General features: G+C 39.8%; 1 non-coding gene across 1 annotated transcript; it reads right to left on the reverse strand.

The window, feature by feature from the left end:
- Positions 1-16249: 16249 nt before the first annotated feature.
- On the reverse strand, positions 16250-16322 carry TRNAV-GAC (transfer RNA valine (anticodon GAC)). The gene has a single exon. It is a non-coding gene; the product is annotated as a tRNA-Val (tRNA).
- Between the last annotated feature and the right edge of the window lie 5096 nt (positions 16323-21418).

Here is a 21418-nt window from a genome sequence, read left to right on the forward strand (position 1 = left end):
TTCTTTCATTGTTGGAAAAGGAGAATGGAAGAAATGGTGAGAAATCTGAATCATCATTGGAGAGATAGCAAACAGTATCTGCTATATCCTAACCTATTTTCATCTAGGAAGTAATAGAAAAGATTATTTGGAAAGTTTTTCTATTCATTTCAGTAACACACTTGAGACCATAACTAGTCTTTCAGATCCACTGATTGTAGAAATAATTAGAACTACAACTCCAATTGAATGAATAATTAGAATTACAGCTCCAATTATCTTAGTGATAAGAGGAACAATGAAATTAATATTACATAATGATGTCATGATTTTTAAATCAAATTACTGTAAGTTTGGCTATTAGTAAAAACAAACAAACAAACAAACCTTGACTTCTCAGAAGATATATTCCCAGGGTTTTTTCTTAATGTTTTATAGTTTTAGCTCTTAAATTTATGTCTCTGATCAATTTCTAGTTAATTTTTGTGCACAATGTGAGGAAGAAGTCTAACCTCATTCTTTTGCATGGGGTTTTCCAGTTGTCTCAGCACCATTTGTTGAAGAGTATTTTTGACTGTTGAATTGTTTTGGCACCCTTTTAAAAATCAACTGGCTGTAAGTGTGAGGGTTTATTTCTGAACTTTCAATTCTGTCTCATTGATCCATATGCCTATTCCAAGGCCAGTACCATGTTGTCTTGATGACTGTTGTTTTGTTATGTTTTAAATTTGAAAATGTGAGTCTTCCAGTTTTGTTCTTTTTCAGGATTATTTTGACCATTCTGAGTTCATCGCCCTTCCACATGAATTCTACAAACAGCTTTTCAATTTCTAAAACAAAAACAAAAACAAAAACAAAAAACCCCAGCTGGGATTTTGATAGGGATTGCGTTAATGTATAGATGAGTTAAGGGAATACTGAACATGGCACGTCTTTCTAAAATTTTAGGTCTTCTTTAATTTCTTTTGAAAATTATATGTAATGGTAAGAGTATAAGTTATGCCCTTTTTTTTTTTTTCCTAAAAGTATTCCAAAGTATATCAGTCTTTTGAATAAAGAATAAACAAAAGTGTTTCCTTGATTATTTTATTTTTGGGTAGTCGACTGCTAGGGTATAAAAATACAATTCATATTATTATACTGATCTTGTACTTTGCAACATTGCTGAACTCATTTATAAGGTCTAAATAGAAGAGACAATTTTACCTACTCCATTTCCATCTAGATATTTTTTATTTCAGTTTACTGACCACTTGCCCTGACTAGGACCTTTAGAACAATACAAAATAGAAGCGTTACTTATCTGTGTAAATTTAGAGTCTAAAATAATAGGAAAAGGCTTTTCTCCATCCTTACAGGAGCATGTTTTTTTTCTTCCTGTCCTTCCTAAAGTCAATAGGCAAGAACTCTGTTCCATCCAAATTGTGCATATGAAACCTACAAAATTGCAGATTGTTTCTCTCCATCATGAACTTTCCAATCTGGTCAGATTTGTTGCTTTTGCCATCCTGATCCCCTGAGCACTCATCTCTGTACTGAAACCCTGATATATGCTCATATTATTACATTCATTGGCAAGGATCTTCTGCTTTCCCCAGACTGCAATTCATTTTTTTTCAAGCTCATTTAGGGCTCTTTCTTCATCCAGTGACTATGTGAAACTTTGAAGGGAAGGCTGTTCTTTTCAGGAAAAGAACCCTTGTGGGTTCTAATCTCAATCTGTAAATCCAACCATCAAGTCCCTGTGAGAACCTCTAATAAAAGCTCAGTGTGAGAGGCCAGCATTTCTCCGGGAGAAGACAACCAAAGCAGTAGCTAATGCTTACTGAGCAGTTCCTATTGCTCTGACTCTGCTCCAAGTACTGTGAATCCACCCAGAGATTCCCACCATCCTCATTTCCCATATGAAGAAACATGTGAAGGATTTACCTCAAGTGCCATGGTTTATCCAACTAAGCCAACTAGCCTTAAGTGCAAAAAGCTCTCATGACCCCCAGTTGCCTTGATAGGTAAAAATTACTCTCATGACAGTGTAAGAAAAACTTTGAGCACAAGGGTCCCAACAAGACAACTGGAGGAAGGGAAGTCTAAATGGCATCTTTAAGGTGAAAACTTCCCTGATTCTTCCCCGGAAGCTGAACTTGCCAATTTCACATTCTCCACCCTATTGCTATCTAATGAATCTCCCACAGCAGACATGGTCACCCAGTTTATTATGCATTTTTCTTATTTGCTTCTTGTGTGTTTCTCCCCACTCTTTCTAACTAGGGTGTAGTTCCATGAGAGCAGTAATTTCTGCATTTTACTTATTGTCGAAACACTGCACACAGAACATCCCCTGAAAAAAATATATGCTCAAAAAATATTTGTTGGATGAATAAATGAGCAAATAGTTTTGCACCTTGTCCACCTCATAACTGTGACCTTCAGAACACTAAATTGGAAAAGAATTTTCCCTGCTTCTTCCATCAAATGGAGACGTGTCTGGTGTAATATAAATCTCTCCACCACCTAGTTTATCAAAGCACTGTGAATTGATTTCATCCTTCTCAGTGATTATGAGACTAGCTTGCAGTTTGCTGGAAGTGGTTGTGTGTTTTCTTCTTGTTTTTTGTTGTTTTTACTCATTGTTTGATTTCCAATTTTTCAAAAAATATGCTACACAAACCAAAGCAACCTTAGATCACTTGTGAAGATGTGAAAATGGTACTAATGCCTTCCCTTTCATTTGAACTCAGGACCTCCCTGTTTCTGAGACTGATGCACTGCCAGTTGCATCAAGAGGACAGCTCTGGTGCACTGGTTCACCTTCCATTTATCAAACCCTAGTCTCCAAGCACTGCTGCCTTATCAATGTCTAGTTTTTAAAGAACACAGTCAATGCTACTTGGAAATCACTTCACATCACTCAGTGCTGCACACAAAAGATTCCATACCTAGAAACGACGGTGTCCATGTCTTTCCAGTATTAACCTAAGCATAGGATTATCTGTGACAATTGTACTTGTCTCTCGCTGCTCTTTTTCCTCTTGTGTCCCAATGATCTGGCTTTTCCTTCTCTCAGAGATCTGACTCACTTTTGCACCTTCCATGGTTTCCATCATTGAAAAGAAACACAGGAGGTGCTCAGTTAATAATAGTTCACTGACTGACCAACTGAATAAATGAATGAATGAATGAGTAAAAATATATCCTCAAACTTGCCTCCTACACATACTACTCTGTTTTATTCTACATCTTCACTTGCATCTACATGACTGGAGACATTCCACCTACAAGAAACACAATCTGAACTTATAGAACAGCCTCTCTGTTCTTTTCAGTCTTGTGTGCCATTAATTATACTAAAAGATTTCTTAAGTTTATTTCATATACTCCAGTTGAATTTTGGTCACACAACTACGTATCCTAATCTGCACTTTCCAGATGTAATGGAGGCTCAGACAATTTAAGTATTTTTCCTGATGTCCCAGAACTTTGTTAAGTGGCAAAGCCTGGATTGAGTAGTAATTTTTTAAAAAATTCCAAAACGTGAGCTCTTCCTGTATTCCAGCCCACGATCTCTCTGCCTGTTGTTCTCCACACTACCCTATTCATTCCTACACCATGTCTAATTCCCAACCTCATTTGTTCCTGCCTCTTGGGTATAACCTTCCTAATTAGCTTTGACTCATTCTCCTCCTTCAAAACTCACATCCAATGATTTGCCAAATACTAAGCGTTATTCTTGCACAACTCTTTTGAATCTATCACTTCTTTTCCATTCATTTGATAGGTGTTCATTCTCTGTGGGGAGATCCTTTGTGCCAGGGACTGTAGCAGGCTCAGGTAATTCATAGAAGTTTGGCCGCCCCAGACCTCAAGAGAAGGCAGGATAAATGTGCACAAAGGATGAGCCACTTCCAGTTTCACCATTTTCATTCTCCCTGAAATTTACGGCTAAATAACTCTTCCAATCATATCAGTTTCAATAATATGACTCTTCTGCACTCTGACCATTCTTGATTTCCAAGTTTTTGCTTTTCTCTCAGTTTTAGATCCATCTTTCTAACTAAATTGTAATTTGCTGTATAAAGTTAATTAGGCCCATTGGTGGATAGTGTTGTTCAGTTCTTCAGTGTTTGCCGATTTGTTGTCTACTAAATCTATCAGTTACTGAGAGAGCAGCGTTGATGTTGGCGACCATAACTGCAGATTATTTTGTTTTTCTTTTCATGTGTATTGGCTCACGTTTTTGCGTTTTGAAGCCCTGTGTTCACATTCACATCTAGAACAGTATTTCTCTGGCAAATTGACATCTATTTATCCCCAGAAATTTTCTTTTCTTTGAAATCTACTTTCTCTGCTTTTCGTATATACACCTCAGCTTCCTTCAATTAATGCTTGAATGGCATATCTTTTCCCATTCTTTACTTTCCATCTCTTATATAAATTTTAATGTCATATATAATGAATTTGAAGTGAGTTTTTTATAGTCAGCATATTTATTTTTAATAATTCCGACAACCTGTTTTCAATTGATATGTTTAGATCATTTACATTTAATGTTATATTGATGTTTTTATATAGATCTACTATTTAAGAATTTATCAATAGTTTGTTCCCTTTGTTTTTCATTCTTCTACGTTTCTCTTCCTATTTTCTTGTGGCTTGTTTAAACATTGTTACTAAGTGGTCTAGGGATCAACATGGATATAGACAACTTTTCACACTATACATAAGATCGATATTTTACCAATTGGATGAATATAAAATCCTCACCACTATTTAGTCTCTTTCCCTGAACCATTGATATGTACGTAGCACCTCTACATACAATAACGACTCCATCACACAATGCTACAATTTTTTGCTTTCAGTTGTCTAACATACTTTAAAGAACTCATGAGAAGAACAGTAGTCTATTTACCCATATATTTTCTATTTCTGCTATTGTTTTTTTATTCATGATGTTTTAAGTTTCCTTCTGGTTGTTTTTTTCCTGTCAAATCTTTGCTAATGTGTTTCTAGTAGTTTTGCTAGCAATGTATTCTCCCAAATAACATTTCATTTATTTACCTTTATGCATTCATTTACCTTCATATGAGAATGCATTTATTTACCTTTACATCTGATGGATATTTTTGCTATACATAGCCTTCTGGATTGACAGGTCTTTTCCTTTAGAATTTGATAAATGCAGAGTTCTGGTCAAGATGGCAGAGTAGTCCATTCCTGGTGTCACTCTCTCCCACAGAGTGACCAATTTGCAACTAATAAGGAGCAACGACAGAAGACCTGAGATCTGCGCAAGAACAGTCAGGAACTGTGCACTGTGGAACCTCAGTCCAGGTTGCTCCCCACTGCTTAGAGAGAGAGAGCAACTCCAGAGAAGGCAGGTGGGGCAGGATAGCCAACACAGGCCAGTCCCCACTGCTGAGAGAGACTTAAGTGCCTTGGGGTCCTCATGCCCTGAAGCAGCTGTCCCAGAACAGGCAGGTGCCATGGGACCCCCAGCCCAGGCTAGTTCCTGCTGCCCAGAAGCAGCAGTCCCTTCAGGATCCAAGCCAGACATCAGGGTGAAAAGAGTGGACTGTGATACCCCCTGCCACAAAGACAAAACACCAAAGGAAAGATACCAGAAATATGAAAAATCAAGAAAGTACATCACCACCAAAGGAAAATAATAACTCTAAAAATAGATCCTATAGAACAGGAAGTCTTTGAAATGACTGACAAGGAATTCAGAGTAACAATTCTAAGGAAACTAAATGAGATACAAGAAAACTCAGTTAGACAACACAATGAAATGAGAAGAAATGTACAAAGAAATCAATGCCTTGAAGAAGAATGTAGCAGAGCTCGTGGAGCTGAAGGATTCATTCAATGAAATAAAAAACACAACAGAGAGTTTAACCAGCAGACTAGAACAAGCAAAGAGAGAATTTCTGACCTTGAAGACACATTGTTTGAATTAACACAGGCAGACCAGAAAAAAGAAAAAAGAGTTTAAAAAATCGAAGAGAATCTAAGAGAGATAACAGACAACCTTAAACACTCAAATATCCAAACCATGTGCATTCCAGAAGGGGAGGAAAAAGGAAATGGCATTGAAAACATATTCAATGAAATAACAGCAGAAAACTTCTCAGGTATAGGGAAAGTCACAGATCTTCAGATTCAGGAAGCCCAACAATCCCCAAACACATTCAACCCAAAAAGGTCCTATCCAGAGGCCAGGTGAAAGAAGGTGAGTAGGGATGCCTCCAGTGGGGTGACATGAGAGTTGAATCTTCCAGATTGTGTAGAATTTCATCAGTAAGTGATGGAAGATGACATGTTAGAAAAATAAAAATAACAGAACAGAGGTGTGGGTGCACTTTAGTGGGGCTGGGCCCATGGGCATGCTTTGGTAGGGGCTGGAACTGTGGCTGGAGTTGTTGGGGCCTGGTCCTGTGTGTGCAGTTGGGTGGGGGTTGGGCATGTGGGTGTGCTTTGGGGGTTTCTGGGTTCATGGGGATGCTTTCGGTGGGTGGGAAAGTCCCCACGGATGCCGTTGGGTGGGGGCTGGGCCCGTGGGTGAAGTTGTGTGGGGGTAAAGGCCATGGGTATAGTTGGTTAGGCCTGGAGCTGTGGGTGTCCTTTTTGGGTTGCTGGGCCCATGGAGGTACCTTGGAAGGGGCTGGGCCTGTAGGGGTAGTTTAGCGGGTGCTGGATCAATAGGTGCATTTGAGGGAGGGCTGGGCCAGAGGGTTCTGTGGCTGTGGGTACAGTTGGGGATGGCTGACTGTGGGAGCACTTTGCTGTGGTCTGGGCCAGTGGGTGCAGTTAGGATGGTTGGGATCAGGTGTGTAGCTGGGTGGGGGTCCTGGTCCCATACATGCACCTGGGTGGGGGCTGGGCCCATGTGGGTAGTTGGTGGGGCTTGGGCCCGTTGGGGCAGTTGGTGGGGCTGGGCCCATGGGGGTCATTGGTGGGGGTGGGTCCTGGCAGGCAGTTGGTAAGGGGGTTGGGCTTGAGGGGACATTTGGCCAGGGGCTGGGCCTGTGGATGCAGTTGTTGGGGGCTGGGCCCATGGCACAGTTGGGTGGGGTCTGGGCCCATAGGTGCAGTTGAGTAGGCCTAGGCCCATGGGAGAACTTTTGGGGGTGCTTGGTCTGTGGGAGTATCTTGGCTGGTCCCGTGGGGGACTTTGGCGGGTACTGGGCCCATGGTTGCATTTGGGGGGAGGGCTGGGCCAGAGGGTTCTGTGCCCGTGGGTGCAATTGGGTGGGGGCTGAGTCCGTGGGTTTCTTTGGGGAATGCTGTGCCCGTGGGGGTACTTTGGGAGGGGCTGGGCCCGTGGGGTTTCTTTGGTGGGGACTAGGTCAAATGGTGCTGTGCCTGTGGGTGCAGTTTGTTGGGGACTGAGTACTGGGTGCAGTTTGGTGTGGGTTGGGTTTGTGGATGCACTTTGGTGGGGGCTGGAAATGTGGCTGCAGTTGTTGGGGCCTGGACTTGTGCATGCAGTTGGGTGGGGATGGGGCCCGTGGGTTCACTTTGTTGGGGGCTTGTCCCATGAGTGCAGTTGGTGGGAGGAGGGGCCCATGGGTGCAGTGGGGGAGGTGCTGGCTGTGGGTGCAGTTGTATAGGGGCTGAGCCATTGGGTGTACTTTGGGGAGGATGTGTCCTGGGGTTTACTTTGAAGGAGGCTTGGCCTGTGGGGGTACTTTGGTGGGGACTGGCCCCATGGGTGCAGTTCAGTGGGGGCTGGGCCTGTGGGTGCACTTTGGTGAGGGGTTGGGTTAAGACTAGAGATTTAAATTTGGGGGTCATTGTCATATGGGAGGTACTTAAAGCTATGAGACTAAATGATGCTGATGTCGGAGGTAGGGTCTGACCGGGCTGGTGGCGGGGCCCCAATAGTCATCCTCAGCTGGCCCAGTCCTCTTGTCAGTTTCTTGACTCCACCACAGGAAATAATTCAAGGGCAGACTTAAGGTAGAAAGAACTAGTTTAATAGAACAGAGAAGAAATATAAGTTCCATAGAGAGAGTGCAGCCTAGCTCCAGAGACTGAGCCAGGCTCGCATCAAGTGTAACACACAAGTAAGTTCAGTACAGACATCAGGTCTAACTCCAAAGTGAGACATAAGCGAGTTCAATAGAGAGCACATTTTGGCTCAATAGCGCAAGCAGCTACCTGGTGAAGGTAAGTTCCTACACAGTTAAGCAGACACCCTTCAGCCAGGGCAGTGCAGGCTGCCTCCAGGAGAGTCAGCAACAAACCCACCTTCAGCTGGGATTTGGTGTCTGTGGTTTCTTTACTTAAGGAATATTCAGTGAAGGGGGTGGCTCCCATTTATGGAACATTAGTCTTGGACATGCTGAGTCTGTCTCTTCCTGGAGCGTGTTCGTTGGTCAGACCCTATTGCACGCACCAGGTACATTCAAGAATTTCCTGTCCTCTCTCCTGAGTATGCCCAGCCACTGGATTTGCATAAGCCTGCACCTTGTGGTCACATTTTCCCCATGTTGATGCTAAAAATAAGTCTAAGTGGCAACTGTAACTTTCCTCCAGGGAGGAACCCAGAGGAGGGGGCCTGAGACCTCAGGGAGTGGCTGGAAAGCCAGATGCATGTCCTGGAACCCAAAGCCAGGGAAACCGAACACCTTCTGTGTCAACATCATCAAATGGAGACTGTGAATGTAAAAGAGAAGCCCCAGGACAGAAGCCAGGTGAGAGAAAGTGAGTAGGGATGCCTCCAGTGGGCTGACATGTGAGTTGAATTTTCAAGATTGGGCAGAATTTGATCAGTAAGTGATGAAAGACGACATGTTAGATGAAGAAAAAAAAAAAAAAACAGAACAAGGGTGTGAGTGCAGTTGGGGGAGGGCTGGGCCAGAGGGTTCTGTGGCCATGGATGCAGTTGGGGATGGCTGGCCATGGGTGCACTTGCTGTGGTCCGGGCCCATGGTTGCAGTGAGGATGGTTGGGCTCAGGTGTGTAGCACTGTCTACCTTGTCAGCATTCTGAACATGACAACTGTCTCTTTTTCCTCCCTCTTATTGTACTTTCCAGTTTCCAAGCTCACAGATGCTGAAGATTTGTGGCCCACCTAGTGTAAGAATCCTCATAAGCCTCATTAGTGAAATCCTCAAGCCCTCTTCATCCGGGTACTCCTTAGAAGAAGCAGAAGACAGATGGACCATTTCAGAGTTTCACTCTTGGAGAACAGAGGGAAACTCGGAATGAAGAACCAATGCAGAAGAAAGTAATTACAAAAAAATACAAGCAAATGTATCCCCAGGCTTTTAATTCTGTCCTAGTTTTCACCCAACATCCAAATACTCACCAGCTGTGGCTTGGTTATAAGGGGAATCCTAAATATCTGCAGTTCTTCATGCCTTTATTTATTGTTCACTAATTAATGGGAAATGCTGCTTGTGTAAAATAAATATTACAGATTTTAAATAAAGTGTTATCAGTAAAATTTATTTTATTTTATTTTTTAAAAAAGATGACCAGTAAGGGAATCTTCACCCTTGGCTTGATGTTGTCAGCACCACGGCTGGCCGTTAGTAAAATTTAAAACATTAGATAAAGCACACACAAAAAAGAGAAAAAGTAATTAGCAGATGCAGAAATTAATATTTTGGAAGAGTGATAGTATGAATTACTAATTTGTGTTTAATCTACCTGTATCTTATACTTACCTATTATCTCAGTTTCAAGGTGGATTAACCCTAGGCATTGATGATAAAGTGAGGTCAAATAGTGATTGGAGCCTGAAGAAACTTCCGTTCTAGAAGAGAGATGAAGAACTAAAAATGAGAAACTTTATAAGCCACTTTCTGAAGCACATAGTGTTTATGAGAAAGATGGAATAAGTTCATGTGATAGAAAGAAATCATGAGTATTTATGTGTCTTCTGCTAGGAAGGTGGCTTCTCTAGCCAAGTGACATTTGATCTAGGAACTGATTTCCAAGAAGTAGGCAACTTAAGCTGAGGCAAGAGAAGAAGATTTATTAGTCAGGAGCTGACAACTAAGGAAAGGGCCTCTGTGGACAGTTTAAAAATCAGCCCACCTAGAAGCCCAGTTATCAGAGAGCCACAACAGAGCCACAATGCCAGAATTTTCTCATCCCATTTTAAGACTATGAACCAGTAACCTATTCAAATGTTGGGTTTACTGAAGGACCACCCATTCACAGGGTCCTGCAAAGCATCATCCATAGGATTCTTGAATCCGAGGGGCTGCACCTCAAGTCAAAGGAGAAGAAAGGCTGACAGTGAAGGGCAAATGCAGGGACTGTCCCATTAGTCACCACAGCAGAATCATGATCGTCCTTCTCTTCTCTTCACATTTTTTTTTTATCTCATCAGGTTCTGATCTGTAATGGGGATGAAACACATTTCCAGCATTACCTGCTGGGATTACCCCCATATTTTCATAAAATTTCAGCTGCCTCTGCAAAGATAAAACAGTTTATCCTGGGTTCTATATGTGGAAATACAACATCACCTGACTGTTTCATAAATTTTTAGCTGTTCCTGAAGATTCTGATCTGGACTGTCATTACAGGTACTGTGTTGGTGGGGTCCCAGCAGATGGGTGAGGAACTTCCTTAAGAAAGAACTACCCACCTATCCTACTCCCATTCTTCTTTTATAAGTTTTCTCTAGGAATTTCCCTGGGTTTCACAATCTTACTTTGTTTTTGACTGTCTGGACCTTGGTGTTCCCCTCTCCAGACCCACCTACTCAGAGACATCAGACCCACAAATTTCTTGTACAGCTTTTCTAGCTGTCCCTTAGCAGCCTTCTGAGTTTCCTGAGGCTAAATGACCTCATACATCTTAATTTTTTCTTTTCACATTAAAAATTAAGATCTCTCTGTCCAGAAAACAGAGTTGGGAGTTTGCCTTCCCACTAGCCAAATCTTGAGATGGAAATGCCCAGCACAGCCCAGTACTGATAATGTTCACCTTTTTCATAGCTCCTCAGATTCTTCTTCCTTCTCTACAGCCCAATAACAGGGAGTGTTAGCAAAAGACTGAGTCTGGCTTGTCTTGTGTGTGAAAACAGAATGAGAAATATGTAAATTGCCATTTTTAGAAAAGGTTCAATATTTCCTGGAGTTGAATTCAGAACAGAAGCTCTGAGGATCACAGGTACCTACCAAGGAGGAACAGAGGAGCAAAACTGGAGAAAGCAGGTGTCCTTTCCATTAGCTCCAATTGCAAAATAGGCACTCTAATGTTTGACCCAGTTCCCATACCCTAATCCTCTTTTTGACCTGTGGCCATTCCTTAAATCATGGGTGTCTTAGTGGTGACAACTTCTTTGAGCCTACCCTTGAAAACTGAACTTGTGGCTTCCACATTCTCAACTCCATTGCTGTCTAATGATCCCCCACAGTAGACATCAACATCCAATTTATCATTCATTTTTCTTATTTGCTTCCTGTGTGTTTCTCCCCACTCTTCCCAAATAGTATGTAGTTCTATGACAGCCGGAATTCCTGCATTTTATTTAATCTTGAATCACTGCACCCAGAACTTTCCCTGACAAGATATATGCTCAGGAAGTATTTGTTGGGTGATTAAAAGAATAAACAATTTCAACTTCCCCAACCTGTAATTGCCATTGGGTGACCTTCAGAGCATGTAATTGAAAGAGAAATTTCCCCTCCTGCTTCTGTCAGATGGAGAGGAAGACAAATTACATAACATAGCTCGCAGTTTCTCATATAATCTAACTCTCTTCCCAACCTATTTTACTCAGAACACTAAGAAGCCTCCAAAACAAGAAAACTAAATAATCATTCTCTGCAGATATTGGGAAAGTCTTCAAATCCTTATCGGACAGCGTCTGTTTCCATTTTCAGTGCACTCAATATTTCTCTTACCCACACAATGGTAAAACATGCCATGTCTGGTGCTTGAAACCAGGACCTTGGAGAGTGTGAGACAGTCATGCTGCCAGCTGTGCTAAGAGAGCAGCTCCAAGGAATAGTTTAAATTCAAGATATGCCTCCTACTTCCCAAGCACCACTGACTTATCAGTGTCTAGTTTTGAAAGAACACAATCAATGGTACTTGGAAATCACTCAATACTTCACCCAAAAGATTCCACAGCCAGAACCTATGGTGTCCATGCCTTTACCTAACCATAGGGCCATCTGGGCTGCAGAACCAGGGACAGTTATACTTGTCTTTTGCTGTTCTTTTTTTTCTCTTGTGTTCCAGTGGTCTTGCTTTTCCCTTTTGCAGAGAGTGTAGTTGCTCTTACACCTTCCATTGTCTCCTATGTCGAAAAGAAACATAGTTCACTCAATCCTCACACTTGTCTTCTGCTCATATTACTGTTTTGCTCTATAATTCCACTAGCATCTACATGACTGGATACATTCCTCTATAAAAATCACAGACTGAACTTGTTATAATAGCATCTCTGTTTTTGTTTTTTCAGACATGTGTGTATTGATTATATTAAATTTTATTGAATTTACTTCATATAGTCCAGTTGAATTTTGGCAACACAACTAAGTAACCTAACCGTACTTCAAGAAGTAATGGAGGCTCTGATAAATTAAGTATTTTTTTTTTAAGGTTCCAGAAAGGTTGAATTGAGTAACAGTTTTTTTTGTTGTTGTTGTTTGTTTGTTTGTTTTACATTCCAAATCCTGAGCTCTTCCTCCAATCCAGCTCATGATCTCTTTGGCTGTTGGTCCCCACAGTAACTCATTCATTCCTACATCACATATCTAACTCCAAACTTCCTCTGCCTGCCTTTTGGGTGTACACTGCTAAATCAGCTTTGACTCATTCTCCTTCAAACCCCACATCCAATGATTTGCCAAATACTGCTCTTGTACAACCCTTTTGAATCTATCACTTACTTTCTATTCATTCAGAACACATTCATTGGGGAGATTCCCTGTGCCAGGCAGTGTAGTAGGTTCAAGGGATTCAGAAGGAATCTGACCACCTCAGATACCAAAGATGACAGGATAAATATGGGTAAGGCACAATCCACTTCCACTTTCACCATTTTCATTCACCCACCCTGGCATTTACAGTTAAATAACTCCATTAAGAATATTAGTTTAAGTAATGTCACTCTTCTGCACTCTGTCCATTGTCGATTTTCCTGTTCTGATGTAATCTTGAAGTTCTCTCAATTTGGGGCCCTACTTTTTACCTAAATCATGATTTTTCTCTGTAAAGTGAATTATATCCACTGATGGATGGTGTTGTTCAGTTCTTCAGTAAGTTTCCTGGTTTGTTATTTACAAAATATACCTATTACTGAGGCAGCAGTGTTGACAACTGCAGATATAATAGGGTTTTCCTATTTTTCTTCATAGGTCTATCAGCTTTTGTTTATGAGTTTTGAAGCTATGTGGCCAGGGCCATGCACATTTAGGACACTTGCAGCCCTTTGGTGAATAGATACTTTATGATTATATAACATCTCTCCATATATCTGTTTTTTAAAAAATTTTGAAATCTACTATGATATTAACATGTTCAATTCAGCAGCTCTTTTTGTTTTGTGCTTGCATAATTTAACGTTCCCCATTCTTTTACTTTTACTCTACCTGTGTCATTATCGTTGAAGTGCCTTTCTTATAGTCAGCACATAGATTGGCCATGGCTTATTGCTAATACATTCTGACAATGTCTAATGTGTAATTGATGCGTTTAAGCCATTTACATGTAATGTTACTGTTGATATGTTTGTATATAGATCTATCATTTCATTTCCTCTGTTTTCATTCTTCTGTTTCCCCCTTCCTACATCCTTTTGGCTTATTTACTCATTTTTAGTATTCTTTATTAGTTAATTTGTTGTGGGTGTTTTTGTTTGTTTGTTTTTACTACATGTGTTTGTATAGTTATTTCATAATTTATTAGCAATACCATGTACATGCTCTTCACAATCTACTTTAGAATCAGGATTACATCATTCCAGTTGGATATGGAATCCTCATCATCTTTTAGGTCTCTTTACTCTAGCCTCTTTATGTTTTGTATTTAGTATATCTAGACACAGTGAAAACTCCATCAGACGATGTTACAATTTTTGCTTTCAGTCATCACACATACTTTAAAGAGCTCAAGAGAAGATTAACAGTCTATTGTGTTTATCTAAATATTTAACATTTCTGTTGTTTCTTCATCCCTAATATTCCAAGTTTTCTTCTGTTATCATTTTCATTCTCTGCAAATAATTTCTGTCAGCAGTTCATGGTTTACTTTCAAATGAGAATGTATTTATTTCACTTTTATGCCTGGAGTATATTTTTGTTGTACGAATCATTTGGAGATAGCAGTCTTTCCTTTCAGCATTTAAAAAATGTTACTCCATTTCATCTGACCTCCATGGTTTGCGATGAGAAAGCATAATCACTCATATTGTGGTTCCCGTTATTGTTCTCTGGATGTTTTCAAGATTTTCCTCCTTCTCTAACAGTTTGATTGTGATGTGTCAGGTACAAATTTCTTTGAGACAATTCTGATTGAAATTTGCTGAAATTTTTGAGTCTTTAGGATTATGTCTTTTGCTAAATTTAGACGATTTCAGTCTGTAACTCTTCAAATACTTTTCACCCCACTTTCCCCCTTTTCTGGTACTAAAAAGATGCGAGTGTTAAAACTTTTACTATTTTTCTATTGGTCCCTGAGACTGTTCATTTTTTTAAAAGACTTATTTTCTGTTGTTCTGATTGGGTTATTACTATTGATTTTTCTTCAGGTTAACTGGCTCTTCCTTCTGCCTTTTGTGTTCAGGTACTTAGACCATCTAGTGGTTTTTTGTTTGTTATGGTTTTGGTTCATGCAATAATCACTTGTAAAATTACAACTTGGTTTGCTTTTTATCTTCCAATTGTTTGCTTGGATTTCCTAGTTTTCTATTCATTTCAAGAGGATTTGTCTTTACTTCTTGGGGCATTATCACAGCTCCTTTAAAATATTTGTTATGTGATCCCACATCTTATCACAAGATGAGAATTAGGATTTCCTGGTTCTTCATATGCTGAATAACTTTGGATTGTATCCTGGCTCTTTTGAGTATTATGACACTTTGTTTCTTCTTTAAATCTTTTCGAATAATGTTGCTACTTTTGTTTTTGCAGGCTGTACACTGGATGTGTTCAACTTTGAAGTATCCACCAGCTTTCTGTGTGTTGCAGTTTCAATGTCAGTTCCATTTTCAATGTCTTTACAATGCTGTACACACTTTTCTGGAGTACTCACAACCCAGTGGCCAGTGTGGACTTGGGCACTGGTTTATCATTTAATTCAGTTCTCAAAGACTGTAGTATACTATTCAGGATCAGAACCATATGTTCACAATTTCGGAGGGCGCCCAAAGAGTTCAAAAACCACTTTATGGGTGGCTTTCCACAACTTCAGCAGTACTTTCTGGTTTCTTGGGACTCTACAGTGCCCTAACCAGAAAGCTGGGGCTTTAATTGCCCTGCTCTCCCGTGCACTTTCCAGGATTGTGCTGTATTTTGGGCCAAGCCATAGGAAGAAACAAGGAGAAAAAGAACAATTGGGGATACCCCACCCTCTTGGGATCACAATTTCTACGAACAAAGAGAAAACAACTTATAAAACATGGTCCATATACTGCACGCTTGTGGGACCATAGCCAGCCCTGTTTTGTTATGCCTATAGCTCATTAACCAGTGAAGCGTTCAACATGTCCAAAAGTGTAAGGCTGTCACCTGCAGAACTTTGGTCCAAAAGTAAAGATCTAGAGAGTGTGGACATGGATCTCACGACTTCTCACATGCAAAGCTAATGCTCCATCACTCCAGCTAATTCCTCATCTCTACTTTTTTGTTGTTGTTTGTTTGATTTCTCATGTATTTTATTCAGTAGATGTGCTAGTCTACACTTGGGGCGTTCCCATAACACAGAGAATGTAAAACCTTTAATGCAGAACCAAAACTCCACCAAGAGCGCAAGTACTGAAAAATAGCGCGGGGTAAGAGCTCGATCCAATACTTTTTGAGAGAAAGGAAAAGAGTTTACTACAAAAAAGTGGAGACTGGAAAACTCAGGTGCTGCCAAAATTCCACGTTTCAGATATTCTGAGAGAAGAGAGTACGTCCTAGTTGGGAATCGCCAAGACAGAACCGCCTGGCAAACTCAGCATAGCTATTTCAAGATGACCGTCTTGCTCTTAAAAGGGCCCAGATTATGACTTGTCCCTTGCAGCTCTGGCCGCCTAGAAGACGCAGTGAGGCGGCCACTCCCCGCCGGATTCTGGGAGGAGGTAAAAGCAACGAGCTGTTTCCGCCCGGTTTCGAACCGGGGACCTTCCGCGTGTCAGGCGACCGTGATAACCACTACACCACGGAAACCCCTCGAGCTGTAATTTGTACAATATTCCTGAGATATACGTTTAAGACTTGTTTCTTATTTTCAATTAAGAAATAAAATTTCAAATTTCTATATATGGATGATGTATAGCATGATGTTTTGACATATGTATATATTGTGGAATGGCAAAATCCAACTGTTGATTAACACTGATTACCTCACATACTTATTTTTGAGCATATCGATTAACATTTTTTTTTTTATTGTGGTGAGAACGCTTAAAATCTCCTCCAGCAACTTTCGAGTATACAATACTTTGTTTTTAACTATATTCACCATAGTGCACAATAGATTTCCTGAACTAATTCCTCCCGTTCAATTGAAATTTTGTTTTGACAAACATCTACCCAACCCTCCCCTTCTCTCCTCCTCCCACCGCCACCCCCAGTCTCTGGTAACCACCGTTCTGCTCTCTACTTCTACTTGTTTGACTTTTTTTAGATTTCACATATAAGTGAGAGCACGAGGTGTTTTTCTATGCCTGCCCTATTCCATTTAACATAATGTCTTCTAAGTTCATTTATGTTGTCATGACCCACAGTATTTCCTCCTTTTTGTTCAGGCTCAGTGGTATTCCATCGAGTTATATATCTTGATTTTTGTTTGTTTGTTTTGTTTCATTTTTTAAATCCATTCACCCATTGATGAACACTTAGGTTGATTCCATATCTTGGCTATTTGCAATAAAGCTGCAACGAACATGGAAGTGCAGAAATCTCTTCAACATACTGATTTAATTTACTTTGAATATACTAGGATACTTCAAATTTTTGGGAAAAAATCGACTTAAAAGACAATATTAATATTTCCAGGTATTTTTCTGAGACCCCCTCTTATTCCTAAGAGTGATATCACTGTATTATATGGTATTTCTCATATTAGTTTTCTTTGAGGAAGCACAACACTGCTTTTTATAATAGTCGTACTAATTTACATATCCACCAATAGTCTACAAGTGCCCCTTTTCTCCATATTCTTGCCCATATTTGTTATCTTTTATCTTTTTGTTCATAGACATTCTATCAGGCATGAGGTGACATCTTCTTATGGTTTTGATTTGCGTTTTCCTGATGATTAGTGAGGTTGAGCACCTTTTTATGTATCTGTTGGCCATCTTTCTTCTTTTGAGAAATGTCTGTTTAGGTCCTTCCCCCATTCTTTAAGCATTTTTTTTTTCTTTTCTTGTGATTGAGTTGTTTGAGTTCCATATATATTTTTAATACTACCCCATAATCAATGTGTGGTTTACAAATATATTCTCTTATTCCATAGATTGTCTTCATCCTGTTGATTGTTTTCTTGGCTATGCAGAAGCTTTTAAGTTTGATGTAATCCTAGTCATTTTTTTTGCATTTGTTGCCTGTGCTTTTGTGGTCATATCCAAGAAATCATTACCCAGACCAATGTCATGGAGGTTTTCCCTATGTTTTCTTCTAGTACTTTTACAGCTTCAGGTCTTATGTGTAAGTCTTTAATCCATTTCAAGTTAAGTTTTGTATATGGTGTGAGATGAGAGTCTAATCTCATTCCTCTGCATGTGGACATCCAGTTTTCCCAAGACCGTTTATTGAAAAGACTGTCCCCATTTTGTGTTCTACGTACCTTTATTAGAAACCAATTGACCATGTATGTGTGGATTTATTTCTGGGCTCTCTATTCTGCTCCATTTTGTCTATGTGTCTGTTTTTATGCCAGTACTGTGCTATTTTGATTATTATAGCTTTGTAATATATTTTGAAGTCATGTAGTGTGATGCCTCCAAATCTTTTACTTTTTGCTTAAAATTGCTTTGGCTGTTTGGGGTCTTCTGTGCTTCCATACAAATCTTAAGATTTTGTTTATTTGTGTCTGTAAAAAATGTCATTGAAATTTTGATAGGGGGTGCACTGAATGTGTGGATTGCTTTAGGTAGTGTAGACATTTTGACAATATTAATTCTTCTAATCCGTAAACGTAGGATATCTTTTCATTTATTTGTGTCATCTTCCATTTTTTTCATTAATGTTTTATAGTTTTCAGTGTACATATCTTCAACCTCCTTTGTTAATTTTACTTTTAAGTTGTTGTTGTTGTCATTGTTGTTGTAGTTATTGAAAACGAGATTTAAAAAAAATCTTTTTTGGATGGTTCATTGTTAGTGCATAGAAACACTATTAATTTTTGTACGTTGATTTTGTGTCCTGTAACTTTACTGAATTCATTTATTAGTTAACAGTGTTTTGGGGGGAAGGGATATATTCGTTATAGTTTTCTATATAAGATCGTGGGATCTGCAAACAGACTATTTAATGTGTTCCTTTCCAACTCAGGTTTTTAAAAATTTCTTTCTCTTGCCTAAATGCTCTGGCTAGAGCTTCCAGTACTATGCTGAATAGAAGTGACAAGAGTGAGCATCTTCATCTTGTTCATGATCTTAGAGGAAAAGCTTTCAACATTTCACCATAGAGTATGAACAATACTGGCAAATGAGGATCAACAAGGGTCAGCTTGCATGGAGGGGTCAAAGGATAGAATTTCAGAAGTGATGGGAAAAGACAGGCCAATTCTATGAAGGATGGATTCTTTAGAAATGAGAGTCAAGACCAAATGCCAGGAGAAGGAACAGGATACTAGCAAAATGGTCCAGGCAGAGAGGCTGATCATCTGTAATAAAGCAAGGGAGTAGGTTGAGGCTCCTTTATTTATCCAATTATTTGGTACGTTTCTACTCTGCTATTTATTAGTTTCCGGGTACTGTGGGTGTTCCTGGGGATTCAACCACTCTTTGGATGCTGCATGGTGCCGACCCCATTACCGAATCCCGATGAATGGGGCTGTTTGTGTGAAAATCGGCTAGACAGACATGAGTATTGCATGCAGAGAAATTAGTTCTTTTTAAGACAGAATGCGTCACCCTTGTTAGAGCGAATATTAGTGGAGCTCCCAGAGAATCTGTCTCTCAGTACAAAGGTCACGAGTCGGGGCTTCAAATTTGAGTCTTTCTATGCATGAGGTGTCAATAGACTTAACCCGTTTCATAAAAAAGAAATAAAATATGAGGGGGTGGAATAAATGAAATGCAAATACAAAGATTGCCTTGAAACGTATTTGTCTCGTGTCTTTTCAAATAGAAATATGGGAGCACTTCCAGAATTTGGTAAAAATGACAATGGGGTGGGGAAAAGTAATCAAATGCTCACGTTGAGGAAAAATGGGCGGAGAAAGTGCTGGAAGCCTCAGGCAGATGATAAGTGACTTTTGCTCTATCTGCCTTGACAATCATTGAAGAGGAGGTGGCTGTAATTCTGTTTTCTGTCTATTTCTTCAAGGGACAGAGACAGATAAGGACAGGTGAGGCTAGTGTTGTTGCACTTTAAATGAGGTGGTCATAAAAACTCTGCATCTGGGAATACTGGGTGCTTTATCCTTGAGAGACAGAGAGAGAGAGAGAGAGAGAGAGTCCTGTGTCACGAAACACCAAAGCAGGTGGCATTTTAACTTTCCTACTGCAGAACTTTATTTTAACTGAAATTTCAGGCTTAGAAGAAACTGAGGATCATAACTTCTTCCCAGCCCTCAAAAGAATTTGAGAAAACTTCCACTGATGATTTTAATGTAGAAATATACATGTTTAAATATGTGGGGGACCATAGGGCTCTGTAAAGGGCCCTAGCCAGTTACTCAGTTGGTTGGAGGGTGGCGCTAATAATTCCAAGGTCCTGGGTTCAATCCCCGCAGAGGTCACAAGCTGCTTCAACCCCACAGTCAACAGTAAAAACCACTCTGATACAAGAGTAAGAATCTGCAAGAGAACACCAACATAATTTCACTTGTATCCAGTAGGTCAGAAGCAATTAACTGTAGATTTGTGTTTGCCCTTTTTTCTTCTGAGAAGAGCAGATTATGAAGGTAGCTGAGATTCTAGAAGAAAGTGGAAATATGGAAGCAATGTGAAAATCAACCAAAAATAAATAAAATGTGGTATATCTACACAAGGAATACTACTCTGCTATAAAAAAGAATGAAATACTACCATTTGCAGCAACATGGATGGACCAGAAAAAATTATGTTAAGGGAAATGAGTCAGGCACAGAAAGAGAAACACCACATGTTCTCACTTATTAGTGGGAGCTAAAAATAAATAAATAAATAAATAAATAAATAAATAAATAAATAAATAAATAAATAAATATACAAACAACTGGTGGGGTGTGAAAGAAGACACAACAATCACGATTCCTTGGACATGTTAGGACAAGCGAACAGATATGTTGAGGGGGGTGGGTTGCGGGGGGGAAGAGGAATTGGTAAAGGTACATGAAAATCAGCTACATTGTATATTGATAAATTAAAATAAAAAGTAAAAAAATAAAAAACACAGGTATAAGAACCTGGGCCATTCATCCTTTTATATTTCTTAAACTGTCCAAATCTTTCACAGCCATGAGTAGCTCCTGAGCTGGGCTGTCCTAACTATGCATCTGCTTACTTTAAGCAGAGTAATCCTTGGCATGAGCAGAGTAAATAAAATCTCTCCGAGCAACTTGGGCCCTTACTTCTATCCCATTCTTCATTTCCATTTCCTCTCTTTTCACTTCCCACGCTTGACTCTAGAGATACTGAACTTAAGGAAATGGCCCATGCAGAACGCTAAGACTTTTACCTACTCTTGGCTTTTCAACAGCTTTGTTAGGCCCCAAATTATCTTCTGGGAGACATCTTCTCTGACACCTCTCCTGGTTTCCTGAGGTTGGGTTGTGTGCCTCCCAGCACTCTCAGAAGATGCAGGCACACATCTGTCTTGTGACATTTTACTATGTTGTGAGCGACTGTTGCTCAGCCTTCTTTCCCATTAAATTATAAGCTCATTGAGGGCAGTGTGCTTATTGTGCAGTGCTAAGTACTTTCACATGTCTGCCTGAATGAATGAAGAGTGAGAGATATGTGTGCGGATATGAAGGAAAAAGTGGGTCTTATGCTCCAAATGGACTTCACAGGTGTGTAGTATCCATACTATCCCAACACAGTGTATTTAGATAAGATGAGCAGTAGATTACAATATATAGTGATTGCTGACATTTCTCTGAATGTATATCT

The sequence above is a fragment of the Cynocephalus volans genome, chromosome 5, assembly GCF_027409185.1.
Source record: "Cynocephalus volans isolate mCynVol1 chromosome 5, mCynVol1.pri, whole genome shotgun sequence".
Taxonomy (NCBI): Eukaryota; Metazoa; Chordata; class Mammalia; order Dermoptera; family Cynocephalidae; genus Cynocephalus; species Cynocephalus volans.